Consider the following 16536-nt stretch of genomic DNA (forward strand, 5'->3'; position numbering starts at 1 on the left):
CGGGGTCATAGAGACGCCCAGGCACTGCCGGGCACCGGATCATAGAGTTCGGTCCTCCCCGCCGGCCAGAGCGGCCCGGCGAGCATCGAGCTCAGTCCTCCGCGCCGGCCAGAGCGGCCGGAGGATCACAGAGTTCGCTTCTCCCCGCCGAGACCATGGAGAGCGCCAGGGCTGCACAAACCGTTCCCACTCCCCCCTCCCTGTGTCGGGGGGTCCTGAGGGTCCCGGGAGGGGGTCCTGGGCTGTGTCCCCCCTCCCAGAGGGACCACAGGGACCCCCTGGGGCCTCAGGTCCAATAGGGGCTGTAGAGACACCCCCCACCCCCCTCGTTCTATGGGGCCTCAGGGACACCATTTGTCCCCTCACGGGCTCCATTTCCCCCTCAGCTGCCCTCAAACCCCTCACAGGTGACATTTCCACCCTCATCCCCTTTATGGGTGCCATTTGTCCCCTCACGGGCTCCATTTCCCCCTCAGCTGCCCTCAAACCCCTCACAGGTGACATTTCCACCCTCATCCCCTTTATGGGTGCCATTTGTCCCCTCATGGGACCCATTTCGCCTTTCCACCTCTCACAGGCACCATTTCCACCCTCATCCCCTTTATGGGCACCATTTGTCCCCTCACGGACTCCGTTTCCCCCTCAGCTGCCCTCAAACCCCTCACAGGTGACATTTCCACCCTCATCCCCTTTATGGGTGCCATTTGTCCCCTCATGGGCTCTGTTTTGCCTTTCCACCCCTCACGGGCTCCATTTCCCCCTCAGCTGCCCTCAAACCCCTCACAGGTGACATTTCTTCCCTCATCCCCCTCATGGGCTCCATTTGTCCCCTCATGGGCTCCATTTGTCCCCTCATGGGACCCATTTCGCCTTTCCACCTCTCACAGGCACCATTTCCACCCTCATCCCCTTTATGGGCACCATTTGTCCCCTCACGGACTCCGTTTCCCTCTCAGCTGCCCTCAAACCCTTCACAGGCACCATTTCCACCCTCATCCCCTTTATGGGTGCCATTTGTCCCCTCATGGGCTCTGTTTTGCCTTTCCACCCCTCACGGGCTCCATTTCCCCCTCAGCTGCCCTCAAACCCCTCACAGGTGACATTTCTTCCCTCATCCCCCTCATGGGCACCATTTGTCCCTTCACGGGCTCCATTTGTCCCCTCATGGGCTCTGTTTTGCCTTTCCACCCCTCACGGGCTCCATTTCCCCCTCAGCTGCCCCTCAAACCCCTCACAGGTGACATTTCCACCCTCATCCCCCTCATGGGCTCCATTTGTCCCCTCATGGGACCCATTTCGCCTTTCCACCCCTCACAGGCACCATTTCCACCCTCATCCCCTTTATGGGCACCATTTGTCCCCTCACGGACTCCATTTCCCCCTCAGCTGCCCTCAAACCCCTCACAGGTGACATTTCCACCCTCATCCCCCTCATGGGCTCCATTTGTCCCTTCACGGGCTCCATTTGTCCCCTCATGGGCTCCATTTCCCCCTCAGCTGCCCCTCAAACTCCACGAGTGCCATTTCCTCCCTGACCACCCTCATGTAATTCATATTTCCCCCTCATGGGCTCCATTTTTCCCCTCCTTTGCCCCTCACAGGGAATATTTGCCCCACTGGCCATCCTGTTTCAGGTTTCTCGAGCTCGGTGCCCCTGGAATCAGCTCCAAAGCACAAAATTGAGGCCTTTCAGGGCATCTTAAAAGCTGCTCATAGTCATACGATTAATTTTTTTTTATGTTTATAAGTCAATATTCTAATATTATAGCTGGTGGCTGGTTCTGTTCCCACTTTTCCACTCGTTCAGTATTGTGGTGATGGGAATTCCAGTGGCAAACGTATTTTTCTGGGCTTCCTCCAGCTGGAGCGATGCCCTTTGTGGAAGGAGAACCAGCCCAAATCTCCACAAATCAACAAATTCTCCTTATTTCCCTACCTGCTTTTCCTGAAGAGCCTAAAACCTCCCATTCCAATGCTGCAGCCACAGGATCCATCCCACCACAGTGCCAATGAGACAAAACCCAGGCGTTTCCTTTGGTTTATTCCCGAATTCCGTGTCTTTGTGTGGAGATATCTGAGCCAGACCTGACTCCCTGGAGACCCTGGAACACCTTTGGGACGTCCCGGGCATCCCTGACAGGCGTTGGGTGCCAAATGTGGTTTAAAGCCTCTTCCCCAGCCTGGAAAGTCCCCGACCAAAGTTATTTTAATCCATTTTTGTCAAACACATCCCACCAGCCCTCACTAGACCAAGCTTAGCAAAGCCAGTCCTATGTTCCAAATAGCCAAAGCCCGAGTCCAGCACCTTCGCTACGACCCTTTGCTGACCTGTCCGGCCCCTCTGGCCGTGCCGACCCTTCCTTTTCACCTGGAGAATCCATGAAAAGATTCCTAAAGCTCCAAAACATTTTCCCGACTCTCCCGGAGCTCCGAGTCCCTCACAAACTTCCCGCGCTACGCCGTGAGGGGCGGGCTTATGCAAATTCGAGGCAAAGATGCGCGATTTGCATCACGGGAGCGTTATTTTGGGGGAAATTTGGGATTTCTGCGAATTGGCGCGTGCAGGACGAGAGGGAAAAGTAGAGGATGAGCTGGAGAAAGAGAAAAGGAGGCGGTCGGGAAGTGCTGGAGGGAGGCGGGACTGGGTGGGGTTATGCAGATCAGCAAGCCGCGCTCATGCAAATCAGGCACGGACGAGCGAAAGGCATCACGGGAGCGTCAATTTGGGGGCGATTTTCGGGGTTTCGGGCTCGGTGCGCGCGGAGCGCGGGAGGAGAGCGCGGAACGGAGCGGAGAGAAGAGCCCCGGGGGGCTCGGGAAGGGCCGGGGGGCGGCGCGGGGGCAGCGTGAGGTGCGTGCGGGGCGGGCGGGGCCGGGAGGTTGGGTGGGGCGGGTGCGGGTATCGCTTCTCGGCCTTTTGGCTAAGATCAAGTGTAGTATCTGTTCTTATCAGTTTAATATCTGATACGTCCTCGATGAGAGGACTTCATATTAAACGGATTTTTGGGCTCGGGAGTTGGACCCGGAGCTTGCTCCCTCCGCTCCGCGCATCGTGCCGGTATTGCAGTGCCTCCGGGAACGGTGCACCCCTCGCGGGGACATCTCCTGGTCAAAGACAGAGCTGAGACAGGCACTCATTGATCGTGCTTCTATCGCGATATCAGCCCCGCTGCTGCTGGCTCTCGTTGTTCCCACCCCGGTGCTCGCTCTCCCCGCTCCGCGCATCGTTCCGCTGTTGCGGCGCCTCCGGGAGCGCTGCACCCCTCACGGGGATCTCAACTGGTCAAAGACAGATTCCCAAATCGCAAGAAATGAGTATTGATCGTGGCTTTATCGCGATATCAGCCCCGCTGCTGTGACTCGCTGTCACCCCGGTACTCGCTCCCTCCGCTCCGCGCATCGTGCCGGTATTGCAGTGCCTCCGGGAACGGTGCACCCCTCGCGGGGACATCCCATGGTCAAAGACAGAGCTGAGACAGGCATTGATTGATCGTGCTTCTATCGCGATATCAGCCCCGCTGCGGGCTCACGCTGCCACCCCCCAGTGCTCGCTGTGCCCGCTCCGCGCATCGTCCCGCTATTGCGGCTCCTCCGGGAGCGCTGCGGCCCTCAACGGGGATCTCAACTGGTCAAAGACAGATTCCCAAATCGCAAGAAATGAGTATTGATCGTGGCTTTATCGCGATATCAGCCCCGCTGCTGTGACTCGCTCTCCCCGCCCCAGTGCTCGCTCTCTCGGCTCCGCGCATCGTCCCGCTATTGCGGCTCCTCCAGGAACGCTGCACCTCTCGCGGGGATCTCAGCTGGCCAAAGAGAGATCCCAAATCGGGACTTATCGTGCTTCTATCGCGATATCAGCCCCGCTGCTCTCGGTCGCTGTCAGCCCGGTGCTCGCTGTCCCCGCTCCGTTCATCGTCCCGCTGTTGCGGCGCCTCCGGGAGCGCTGCCCCCCGCCCCGGGCCCTGCCGTCGCTCCAAGCCCATCTCGGCCGTCGCTCTCCCGCTCGCTCTCTCCCCGCTGCCGCCGCACCGAAGCCGCTGCTGCTCCCCGCGCTGCGGCCGCTGCCGTGTCCGCGGCTGCCGCTGCAGCGCTGCCGCCGCTCGGGGCTCTCCCGCCCGCCCCCATCCCCTCGCAAGGCCGCGAAAGGCGGCGCCGACTTCTCCTCGCTCCCGCTGCGGCCGCGGGGCCGGCAATGCCGTCCCTTCCCGGCCGAGCTCTGGGCAGTGCGCTAAAAACGTTGGGTGCTGCTGATGCTGAGAGGGAGCTGAGAGCTCGGGGAGAGCGGGGATGTCTCGGTGCGTCTGTGCGGGCCCTGAGGAGCGGCGGGGCCGCGGCTTTGCTCGGGGAAAGGCGGCCCGGTCATCCCCGGGCGCGTCTCGCTCGGAGCCCCGCGCCCGCCCCGGAGAAAATGAAGGGCGGGTTCGTGGGGCGGGGCTATGCAAAGTAGACGGGAACTCCACAGCGAAAGGCATCACGGGAGCGCCGTTACCGGCGGGTTTCGGGGGCCGGCGCGGCCGGACCGTGCGGGGCCGGGCCGGGGGTGCGGGATGCGCTGGGGAAGGAGCCCGCGAGCGGCCCCGGGAGGCGGCGAGGGCGGCGCGGGGGCAGCGTGAGGTGCGTGCGGGGCGGGCGGGGCCGGGAGGTTGGGTGGGGCGGGTGCGGGTATCGCTTCTCGGCCTTTTGGCTAAGATCAAGTGTAGTATCTGTTCTTATCAGTTTAATATCTGATACGTCCTCGATGAGAGGACTTAATATTAAACGGATTTTTGGGCTCGGGAGTTGGACCCGGAGCTTGCTCCCTCCGCTCCGCGCATCGTGCCGGTATTGCAGTGCCTCCGGGAACGGTGCACCCCTCGCGGGGACATCCCCTGGTCAAAGACAGAGCTGAGACAGGCATTGATTGATCGTGCTTCTATCGCCATATCAGCCCCGCTGCTGCTGGCTCTCGCTGTTCCCACCCCGGTGCTCGCTCTCCCCGCTCCGCGCATCTTCCCGCTATTGCGGCTCCTCCGGGAGCGCTGCGGCCCTCAACGGGGATCTTAACTGGTCAAAGACAGGTTCCCAAATCGCAGAAAATGAGTATTGATCGTGGCTTTATCGCGATATCAGCCCCGCTGCTGTGACTCGCTCTCCCCGCCCCAGTGCTTGCTCCCTCCGCTCCGCGCATCGTGCCGGTGTTGCAGTGCCTCCGGGAACGGTGCACCTCTCGCGGGGACATCTCCTGGTCAAAGACAGAGCTGAGACAGGCACTGGTTGATCGTGCTTCTATCGCCATATCAGCCCCGCTGCTGCGGGCTCTCGCTCTTCCCACCCCGGTGCTCGCTGTCCCCGCTCCGTTCATCGTCCCGCTGTTGCGGCGCTTCTGGGAGCGCTGCACCCCTCACGGGGACATCCCATGGTCAAAGACAGAGCTGAGACAGGCACTCGTTGATCGTGCTTCTATCGCGATATCAGCCCCGCTGCTGGCCCCCGGTGCCACCCCCCCGGTGCTCGCTCTCCCCGCCCCGCGCATCTTCCCGCTGTTGCGGTGCCTCCGGGAACGCTGCACCCCTCAACGGGGATCTCAGCTGGTCAAAGATCGATTCCCAAATCGCAATAAATGAGTATTGATCGTTGGGTGCTGGTGATGCTGAGAGGGAGCTGAGAGCTCGGGGAGAGCGGGGATGTCTCGGTGCGTCTGTGCGGGCCCTGAGGAGCGGCGGGGCCGCGGCTTTGCTCGGGGAAAGGCGGCCCGGTCATCCCCGGGCGCGTCTCCTGCTCCCGCTCCCAATTTAAAACGAAGCACACTTTACGTTTTAAATGTATTTTATTAATTTGACGTATTTTTAGCATTTTTCTGTCTCTTCTCACCGGGGATTCTCCGCTGATCCCCCTGAGGCCCCGAAACAAAAAGGCGGCGGGCGGGAACCGCGTGAGGGGAGCGCTCAGCAGAAGGATGGGCGGGACCCCCGAGAGCCGCTTCACGGGGCCTGCGGAGGAAACGGCGGCGTTTCAGCACAGAACCGTGTCTGAAGTCGCGGTACACACGCGATATAGACCAGGTATCGAATTGCCGGCCCCGCGGCCGCAGCGGGAGCGAGGAGAAGTCGGCGCCGCCTTTCGCGGCCTTGCGAGGGGATGGGGGCGGGCGGGAGAGCCCCGAGCGGCGGCAGCGCTGCAGCGGCAGCCGCGGACACGGCAGCGGCCGCAGCGCGGGGAGCAGCAGCGGCTTCGGTGCGGCGGCAGCGGGGAGAGAGCGAGCGGGAGAGCGACGGCCGAGATGGGCTTGGAGCGACGGCAGGGCCCGGGGCGGGGGGCAGCGCTCCCGGAGGCGTCGCAACAGCGGGACGATGAACGGAGCGGGGACAGCGAGCACCGGGATGGTGACAGCGACCGAGAGCAGCGGGGCTGATATCGCGATAGAAGCACGATAAGTCCCGATTTGGGATCTCTCTTTGACCAGTTGAGATCCCTGTTGAGGGCCGCAGCGCTCCCGGAGGAGCCGCAATAGCGGGAAGATGCGCGGAGCCGAGAGAGCGAGCACTGGGGGGTGGCAGCGTGAGCCCGCAGCGGGGCTGATATCGCGATAGAAGCACGATCAATCAATGCCTGTCTCAGCTCTGTCTTTGACCATGGGATGTCCCCGTGAGGGGGGCAGCGCTCCCGGAGGCACCGCAATACCGGCACGATGCGCGGAGCGGAGGGAGCGAGTACCGGGGTGACAGCGAGTCACAGCAGCGGGGCTGATATCGCGATAAAGCCACGATCAATACTCATTTCTTGCGATTTGGGAATCGATCTTTGACCAGCTGAGATCCCCGTGAGGGGTGCAGCGCTCCCAGAAGCGCCGCAACAGCGGAACGATGCGCGGAGCGGGGAGAGCGAGCACCGCGGTGGGAACAGCGAGAGCCAGCAGCAGCGGCTGGGCTGATATGGCGATAGAAGCACGATCAATGAGTGCCTGTCTCAGCTCTGTCTTTGACCAGAAAATGTCCCCGCCAGGGGTGCACCGTTCCCGGAGGCACTGCAATACCGGCACGATGCGCGGAGCGGAGGGAGCAAGCTCCGGGTCCAACTCCCGAGCCCAAAAATCCGTTTAATATGAAGTCCTCTCATCGAGGACGTATCAGATATTAAACTGATAAGAACAGATACTACACTTGATCTTAGCCAAAAGGCCGAGAAGCGATACCCGCACCCGCCCCACCCAACCTCCCGGCCCCGCCCGCCCCGCACGCACCTCACGCTGCCCCCGCGCCGCCCTCGCCGCCTCCCGGGGCCGCTCGCGGGCTCCTTCCCCAGCGCATCCCGCACCCCCGGCCCGGCCCCGCACGGTCCGGCCGCGCCGGCCCCCGAAACCCGCCGGTAACGGCGCTCCCGTGATGCCTTTCGCTGTGGAGTTCCCGTCTAATTTGCATAACCCCGCCCCACGAACCCGCCCTTCATTTTCTCCGGGGCGGCCGCGGGGCTCCGAGCGAGACGCGCCCGGGGATGACCGGGCCGCCTTTCCCCGAGCAAAGCCGCGGCCCCGCCGCTCCTCAGGGCCCGCACAGACGCACCGAGACATCCCCGCTCTCCCCGAGCTCTCAGCTCCCTCTCAGCATCAGCAGCACGCAACGTTTTTAGCGCACTGCCCAGAGCTCGGCCGGGAAGGGACGGAATTGCCGGCCCCGCGGCCGCAGCGGGAGCGAGGAGAAGTCGGCGCCGCCTTTCGCGGCCTTGCGAGGGGATGGGGGCGGGCGGGAGAGCCCCGAGCGGCGGCAGCGCTGCAGCGGCAGCCGCGGACACGGCAGCGGCCGCAGCGCGGGGAGCAGCAGCGGCTTCGGTGCGGCGGCAGCGGGGAGAGAGCGAGCGGGAGAGCGACGGCCGAGATGGGCTTGGAGCGACGGCAGGGCCCGGGGCGGGGGGCAGCGCTCCCGGAGGCGCCGCAACAGCGGGACGATGAACGGAGCGGGGACAGCGAGCACCGGGATGGTGACAGCGACCGAGAGCAGCGGGGCTGATATCGCGATAGAAGCACGATAAGTCCCGATTTGGGATCTCTCTTTGACCAGTTGAGATCCCTGTTGAGGGCCGCAGCGCTCCCGGAGGAGCCGCAATAGCGGGAAGATGCGCGGAGCCGAGAGAGCGAGCACTGGGGGGTGGCAGCGTGAGCCCGCAGCGGGGCTGATATCGCGATAGAAGCACGATCAATCAATGCCTGTCTCAGCTCTGTCTTTGACCATGGGATGCCCCCGTGAGGGGGGCAGCGCTCCCGGAGGCACCGCAATACCGGCACGATGCGCGGAGCGGAGGGAGCGAGTACCGGGGTGACAGCGAGTCACAGCAGCGGGGCTGATATCGCGATAAAGCCACGATCAATACTCATTTCTTGCGATTTGGGAACCTGTCTTTGACCATGGGATGTCCCCGTGAGGGGTGCAGCGCTCCCGGAGGCACCGCAACAGCGGGACGATGCGCGGGGCGGGGAGAGCGAGCACCGCGGTGGGAACAGCGAGAGCCAGCAGCAGCGGCTGGGCTGATATGGCGATAGAAGCACGATCAATCAATGCCTGTCTCAGCTCTGTCTTTGACCAGAAAATGTCCCCGCCAGGGGTGCACCGTTCCCGGAGGCACTGCAATACCGGCACGATGCGCGGAGCGGAGGGAGCAAGCTCCGGGTCCAACTCCCGAGCCCAAAAATCCGTTTAATATGAAGTCCTCTCATCGAGGACGTATCAGATATTAAACTGATAAGAACAGATACTACACTTGATCTTAGCCAAAAGGCCGAGAAGCGATACCCGCACCCGCCCCACCCAACCTCCCGGCCCCGCCCGCCCCGCACGCACCTCACGCTGCCCCCGCGCCGCCCTCGCCGCCTCCCGGGGCCGCTCGCGGGCTCCTTCCCCAGCGCATCCCGCACCCCCGGCCCGGCCCCGCACGGTCCGGCCGCGCCGGCCCCCGAAACCCGCCGGTAACGGCGCTCCCGTGATGCCTTTCGCTGTGGAGTTCCCGTCTAATTTGCATAGCCCCGCCCCACGAACCCGCCCTTCATTTTCTCCGGGGCGGCCGCGGGGCTCCGAGCGAGACGCGCCCGGGGATGACCGGGCCGCCTTTCCCCGAGCAAAGCCGCGGCCCCGCCGCTCCTCAGGGCCCGCACAGACGCACCGAGACATCCCCGCTCTCCCCGAGCTCTCAGCTCCCTCTCAGCATCAGCAGCACGCAACGTTTTTAGCGCACTGCCCAGAGCTCGGCCGGGAAGGGACGGCATTGCCGGCCCCGCGGCCGCAGCGGGAGCGAGGAGAAGTCGGCGCCGCCTTTCGCGGCCTTGCGAGGGGATGGGGGCGGGCGGGAGAGCCCCGAGCGGCGGCAGCGCTGCAGCGGCAGCCGCGGACACGGCAGCGGCCGCAGCGCGGGGAGCAGCAGCGGCTTCGGTGCGGCGGCAGCGGGGAGAGAGCGAGCGGGAGAGCGACGGCCGAGATGGGCTTGGAGCGACGGCAGGGCCCGGGGCGGGGGGCAGCGCTCCCGGAGGCGCCGCAACAGCGGGACGATGAACGGAGCGGGGACAGCGAGCACCGGGATGGTGACAGCGAGTCACACCAGCGGGGCTGATATCGCGATAGAAGCACGATAAGTCCCGATTTGGGATCTCTCTTTGGCCAGCTGAGATCCCCGCGAGGGGTGCACCGTTCCCGGAGGCGCCGCAATAGCGGGACGATGCGCGGAGCCGAGAGAGCGAGCACTGGGGCGGGGAGAGCGAGTCACAGCAGCGGGGCTGATATCGCGATAAAGCCACGATCAATACTCATTTCTTGCGATTTGGGAACCTGTCTTTGACCAGTTGAGATCCCCGTTGAGGGGTGCAGCGCTCCCGGAGGCACCGCAACAGCGGAACGATGCGCGGAGCGGGGAGAGCGAGCACCGGGGTGGGAACAGCGAGAGCCAGCAGCAGCGGGGCTGATATGGCGATAGAAGCACGATCAATGAGTGCCTGTCTCAGCTCTGTCTTTGACCAGAAAATGTCCCCGCCAGGGGTGCACCGTTCCCGGAGGCACTGCAATACCGGCACGATGCGCGGAGCGGAGGGAGCAAGCTCCGGGTCCAACTCCCGAGCCCAAAAATCCGTTTAATATGAAGTCCTCTCATCGAGGACGTATCAGATATTAAACTGATAAGAACAGATACTACACTTGATCTTAGCCAAAAGGCCGAGAAGCGATACCCGCACCCGCCCCACCCAACCTCCCGGCCCCGCCCGCCCCGCACGCACCTCACGCTGCCCCCGCGCCGCCCCCCGGCCCTTCCCGAGCCCCCCGGGGCTCTTCTCTCCGCTCCGTTCCGCGCTCTCCTCCCGCGCTCCACGCTCACCGAGCCCGAAACCCCGAAAATCGCCCCCAAATTGACGCTCCCGTGATGCCTTTCGCTCGTCCGTGCCTGATTTGCATGGGCGCGGCTTGCTGATCTGCATAACCCCACCCAGTCCTCCTCTCCCCCCGCCCCTTCGCTCATAGGCGTTCTCTGATTGGTGGATCGCGTGCTGTGATTTGCATCGGCTCCGCCCCGTGCTTCATTAGCATAATCCTGAAAACTCTCTAAAAACGCCTAAAGAGCCCCTAAACCTGACCCTAAGCCCGGCCCGAATCACGAAACCCAGCCCTGACCTTAATTCTCAATTCCCACCGGGGGCGACCCTGCACTCGCCCCAGGTTCAACCTAAACCCAGCCCTGAGCCCCGCCTGAACCCGAGCCTAAACCCAACCTAAACCCAGCCCTGAACCCGAGCCTAAACCCAAGCTAAACCTGAGCCTTAAACCCAGCCCTGAACCTGAGCCTAAACCAAACCCAAACCTGAGCCTTAAACCCAGCCCTGAACCTGAGCCTAAACCCAACCTAAACCCAACCTAAACCCAGCCCTGAACCTGAGCCTAAACCCAAGCTAAACCTGAGCCTTAAACCCAGCCCTGAACCTGAGCCTAAACCCAACCTAAACCCAGCCAAAACCCCAACACACCACCCCGGCCCCACTCAGTAACCCCGCACTAAACCCGAGCCTAAATCCAACCTAAACCCAACCTAAACCCAGCCCTGAACCGGAGCCTAAATCCAACCTAAACCCAGCCCTGAACCTGAGCCTAAACCCAACCTAAACCCAGCCCTGAACCCAAATCCCAGCCCTAAGAATCCCCTGTCAGCAGCAGAAACCTTCAATCTAAACCCCCCTAAAACTGCTCCTAACCAGTTTGGACTGGTGGGGAACTGGGATGGGGATTGGTCCTGCCCAGTTTGGACTGGTGGGGAACTGGGATGGAGATTGGTCCTGCCCAGTTTGGACTGGTGAGGAACGGGGATGGGGACTGGTCCTGCCCAGTTTGGACTGGTGGGGAACTGGGATGGGGACTGGTCCTGCCCAGTTTGGACTGGTGGGGAACTGGGATGGGGACTGGTCCTGCCCAGTTTGGACTGGTGGGGAACTGGGATGGGGACTGGTCCTGCCCAGTTTGGACTGGTGGGGAACTGGGATGGAGATTGGTCCTGCCCAGTTTGGACTGGTGGGGAACTGGGATGGGGACTGGTCCTGCCCAGTTTGGACTGGTGGGGAACTGGGATGGGGACTGGTCCTGCCCAGTTTGGACTGGTGAGGAACGGGGATGGAGATTGGTCCTGCCCAGTTTGGACTGGTGGGGAACTGGGATGGAGATTGGTCCTGCCCTGTTTGGACTGGTGGGGAACTGGGATGGAGATTGGTCCTGCCCAGTTTGGACTGGTGGGGAACGGGGATGGGGACTGGTCCTGCCCAGTTTGGACTGGTGGGGAACTGGGATGGGGACTGGTCCTGCCCAGTTTGGACTGGTGGGGAACTGGGATGGGGACTGGTCCTGCCCAGTTTGGACTGGTGGGGAACTGGGATGGGGACTGGTCCTGCCCAGTTTGGACTGGTGGGGAACTGGGATGGGGACTGGTCCTGCCCAGTTTGGACTGGTGGGGAACTGGGATGGAGATTGGTCCTGCCCAGTTTGGACTGGTGGGGAACTGGGATGGGGACTGGTCCTGCCCAGTTTGGACTGGTGGGGAACTGGGATGGGGACTGGTCCTGCCCAGTTTGGACTGGTGGGGAACTGGGATGGGGATTGGTCCTGCCCAGTTTGGACTGGTGAGGAACGGGGATGGGGACTGGTCCTGCCCAGTTTGGACTGGTGGGGAACTGGGATGGGGACTGGTCCTGCCCAGTTTGGACTGGTGGGGAACTGGGATGGAGATTGGTCCTGCCCTGTTTGGACTGGTGGGGAACTGGGATGGAGATTGGTCCTGCCCAGTTTGGACTGGTGAGGAACTGGGATGGGGACTGGTCCTGCCCAGTTTGGACTGGTGGGGAACTGGGATGGGGACTGGTCCTGCCCAGTTTGGACTGGTGGGGAACTGGGATGGAGACTGGTCCTGCCCAGTTTGGACTGGTGAGGAACTGGGATGGGGACTGGCCCTGCCCAGTTTGGACTGGTGAGGAACGGGGATGGGGACTGGTCCTGCCCAGTTTGGACTGGTGAGGAACTGGGATGGGGACTGGTCCTGCCCTGTTTGGACTGGTGGGGAACTGGGATGGGGACTGGTCCTGCCCAGTTTGGACTGGTGGGGAACTGGGATGGGGACTGGTCCTGCCCAGTTTGGACTGGTGGGGAACTGGGATGGGGACTGGTCCTGCCCAGTTTGGACTGGTGGGGAACTGGGATGGGGACTGGTCCTGCCCAGTTTGGACTGGTGGGGAACTGGGATGGGGACTGGTCCTGCCCAGTTTGGACTGGTGAGGAACTGGGATGGAGATTGGTCCTGCCCAGTTTGGACTGGTGGGGAACTGGGATGGGGACTGGTCCTGCCCAGTTTGGACTGGTGGGGAACTGGGATGGGGACTGGTCCTGCCCAGTTTGGACTGGTGGGGAACTGGGATGGGGACTGGTCCTGCCCAGTTTGGACTGGTGGGAACTGGGACGGTCCCAGGAGCTCCTCAGGACCCTGCCCCTCCCCTTCCCGGGCCATGACGTCACGCCCCTCCCCCACCCCTCCCCTCCCCCCAGGGGCCCCCCTGTCCTGGGCGTTCCCCGCCCCTCCCCCCCCCAGGGGACCCCAGGCACGATCGTGACTCAGGGCCGCGCCCTCCCCCACCCACAGCTGGATCCGCTCAACAGCTGGAGCGGGAGGGGGAGGGGACCCGGCCCTCCCCTCCCCCACCGCGCGCACCCCGATCTGCCCCTCCCCCCCCCCCCAAAAAAAGGGACTCAGGCGCGGGGTGGGGGAGGGGCAGCACCGGCCCTTTATTACCCTCGGGCCCCCCCCCCGCCCCTCCCCCACCCGAGAGGCAGAGCGGGAAGGGGGGAGGGGGGGGCAATCCCAGTTTGGGGTCGTTTCCCAGTTTGGGATTAACGATCCCAGTTGGGGGTCGTTTCCCAGTTTGGGAAGAGTTCCTGTCCCCGTTTGGGAGGGATCCCAGTTTGGGGGTCCTTTCCCAGTTTGGACTCCCAGTTTGGGAGGGGGGGTGGGGAGGTGCAATTGGGGCGGGGGGGGGGGTCCCTGAACTTCTGAGGGAGGGGGGCTTCCAGTCTGAGCCTTCCCCCTCCCAGTTTGGGAGGGGTCCTCGCCCCAGTTCGGGGCCAACAATCCCAGTGTGGGGGTCCTTTCCCAGTTTGGACCCCCAGTTTGGGGGGGGTCCCTCCCAGTTTGGGCCCCCCCCCCCAGCACCCTCAGCCGTGGGGGCTCGGGAGGGGCGGCCGGGGGGGCCTTCCCAGCCCTCCCAGTGCTCCCAGTATCACCAGTGCCCCTCCCAGTGCCACCGGCAAGGCAAACACCAGCCCGACCCGGAGGGACCCGCGACTGGGAGGGGTCCTGGGGGCAACTGGGGCCACTGGAGGGGCCACTGGGAGGGTCACTGGGGCACCCGGGAAGGTCACTGGGGCAACTGGGGGGTCCTTGGCCTGTGAGGGGGCGACTGGGGGCGTTACTGGGACAGCTGGGGGGGTAACTGGGAGGGTAATGGGGGCAACTGGGAGGGTAACTGGGGCAACTGGGAGGTCCTTGGTGCTGGGGGCGATAACTGGGGGGGTAGCTGGGATAACTGGGGGGTCTTGGGCCTGTGGGGGGGCAACTGGGAGGGGTTTGGGGGTCGGGGGGGCAATAGGGGGGTCCTTGGCTTCGGGGGAGGGCACTGGGGGGGCAACTGGGACAAACTGGGAAGATCTGTGGGTGGGGGCGGCAGTTGGGGGGGTAACGGGCAGCAACTGGGATTTAGTGGGGGCAACTGGGAGGGCTGTAGGGGGGTCCTTGACCCTGGGGAGGGCAACTGGGGGGGCAACTGGGGGGTCCTGGGTTCTAGGGGGGGTAACTGGGGCAACTGGGGGGGCAACTGGGGGGTCCTGGGTTCTGGGGGGGTTAACTGGGGGGGTAACTGGGACAAGCTGGGGAGCTCTGGGGTTGGGGGGGGCAGTTGCAGGGGCAACTGGGGGCAACTGGGATTCTGGGGGGGCAACTGGGGGGGGAATTGGGGGGTCCCGGGGGGTGAAGGAGGAGCTTTGGGGGTCCCTGTGGGGCCTGGGGGAGGGGCTGAGCCCATTGGGGTCCCTGGGGTCCCTGTGGGGGTCCCTGGGCTCATTCTGGGGGTCCTCATCACTGTAGGGGTCCCCGTAGGGGTCCCAGGTCCTGGTTTCGGGGTCCCCGGGCTCGGTCTGGGGGTCCCCACCCCCATAGGGGTCCCCATAGGGGTCCCAGGGCCGCGTTTGGGGGTCCCCGGGCTCGGTCTGGGGGTCCCTGTAGGGGTCCCAGGGCCGGGTTTGGGGGTCCCCGGGCTCGGTGTGGGGGTCCCTGTAGGGGTCCCAGGGCCGGGTTTGGGGGTCCCCGGGCTCGGTCTGGGGGTCCCTGTAGGGGTCCCAGGGCCGGGTTTGGGGGTCCCCGGGCTCGGTCTGGGGGTCCCTGTAGGGGTCCCAGGGCCGGGTTTGGGGGTCCCCGGGCTCGGTCTGGGGGTCCCCACCCCCGTAGGGGTCCCAGGGCCGGGTTTGGGGGTCCCGGCCCCTCCGGAGGCTCCCGGGCTCGGGGTCCCTGTAGGGGTCCGAGGGGGGTGGGGCGGGGTCCCAGGGCCCCTCTTCAGAGTCTTCGTCCTCGTAGGGGTCCCCATAGGGGTCCCCATAAATGTCGGGGTCCCAGGGCTCCGTTTCGGGGTCCCACGGCCCCTCCTCGGGGTCCTCGCCCCTGTAGGGGGGGGCTGGGCTCCCATAGGGGTCTCCGTAGGTGTCGGGGTCCCCGTAGGGGTCCCCGTAGGGGTCCCCGTAAGGATCGGGGTCCTCGTCCCGATAGGGGGGGGCAGGGGAGGGGTCCCCGTAGAGGGCGGGGGCCGAGGGCGGGTGGGAATCCCGGTGGGAATCCCGGTGGGAATCCCGGTGCCACCCCCGGTGCCGGGGCGGTCCCAAGCCCCGATCTCCGTCCTCGTGCGGGTCCCGGGGCAGATCCCGGTGCCGATCCCGGTGCCGCGGCGCTCTCGAGCCGGGATCCCCGTCCTGGTGCGGATCCCCGTGCAAATCCTCGTGCAAATCCTCGTGCAAATCCTCCTGCAAAGCCCGATCTGGCCCCAAATCCCGGTGCCTCCCCGAGGGCAGATCCTCCCGGGAGTCCTCGGGCAAATCCCGGTGCCCGCCTGGACTCGAGTCCCGGGGCCAATCCCGGGGCGGATCCCGGTGCGTGCCAGGTCTCAGATTCTCCCGGGAATCGTCCCGGGAATCCTCGGGCAAATCCCGGTGCAAACCGCGCTGCCAGCCGGGCTGGGAATCCTCGTGGAAACCCTGGTGGGGATCCCGGTCCAAATCCCGGTCCGAATCCCGGTTCCAACTCCCGTGCAAGCCCCGGTGCCTTCCCGGGGGTAAATCCTCCTGGGAATCCCGGTCCGAATCGCGGTCCAGATCCTGGTTCATACCCCGGTGCAGATCCCGGTCCAGATCCTGGTGCAGATCCCGGTGCAGATCCCGGTCCGAATCCCGGTCCGAATCCCGGTGCAGATCCTGGTTCAGATCCCGGTCCGAATCCCGGTGCAAATCCTGGTTCATATCCCGGTGCGGATCCCGGTTCACATCCCGGTTCAGATCCTGGTTCCAATCCCGGTTCCAATCCCCGTGCAAATCCCGGTGCCGCCCCGGCCTCAGCTCCCGGTGCCTTCCGGAGACCAAATCCCGGTGAAGATCCCGGTAGAGATCCTGCTCCGAATCCCGGTAGAAACCGCGATCCGAATCCTCCGGTGCCAAATCCTGGTGCGAGCCTTCACCTCCTCCCGTCCCCTCTCGCCGCCGCTCCCGGGCTCTCCATCCCCGGGCGCTCCACCCGCGCCGGTTCCCCTCGGGAGGGGTCGCGGGTTGTCCCCGCTGTGCCCCGAGCCCCTGGGGAGGGGTCGCGGGCTGTGCCCCGGCCGGGGGGCGCCGGCGGCGGCGGCGGCGGCAGGTGACCCCGTCGGGCTGCAGGACGAAGCCGCGGTGGCAGTGGCAAGCGAAGCCGCCGTGATGGTTGAGGCACATGTGGTGGCACACGGCGGCCGTGCGACATTCGTCCCTG

Source organism: Coloeus monedula (genome assembly GCF_965178545.1).
Source record: "Coloeus monedula genome assembly, chromosome: 39".
NCBI classification, from domain to species: Eukaryota; Metazoa; Chordata; class Aves; order Passeriformes; family Corvidae; genus Coloeus; species Coloeus monedula.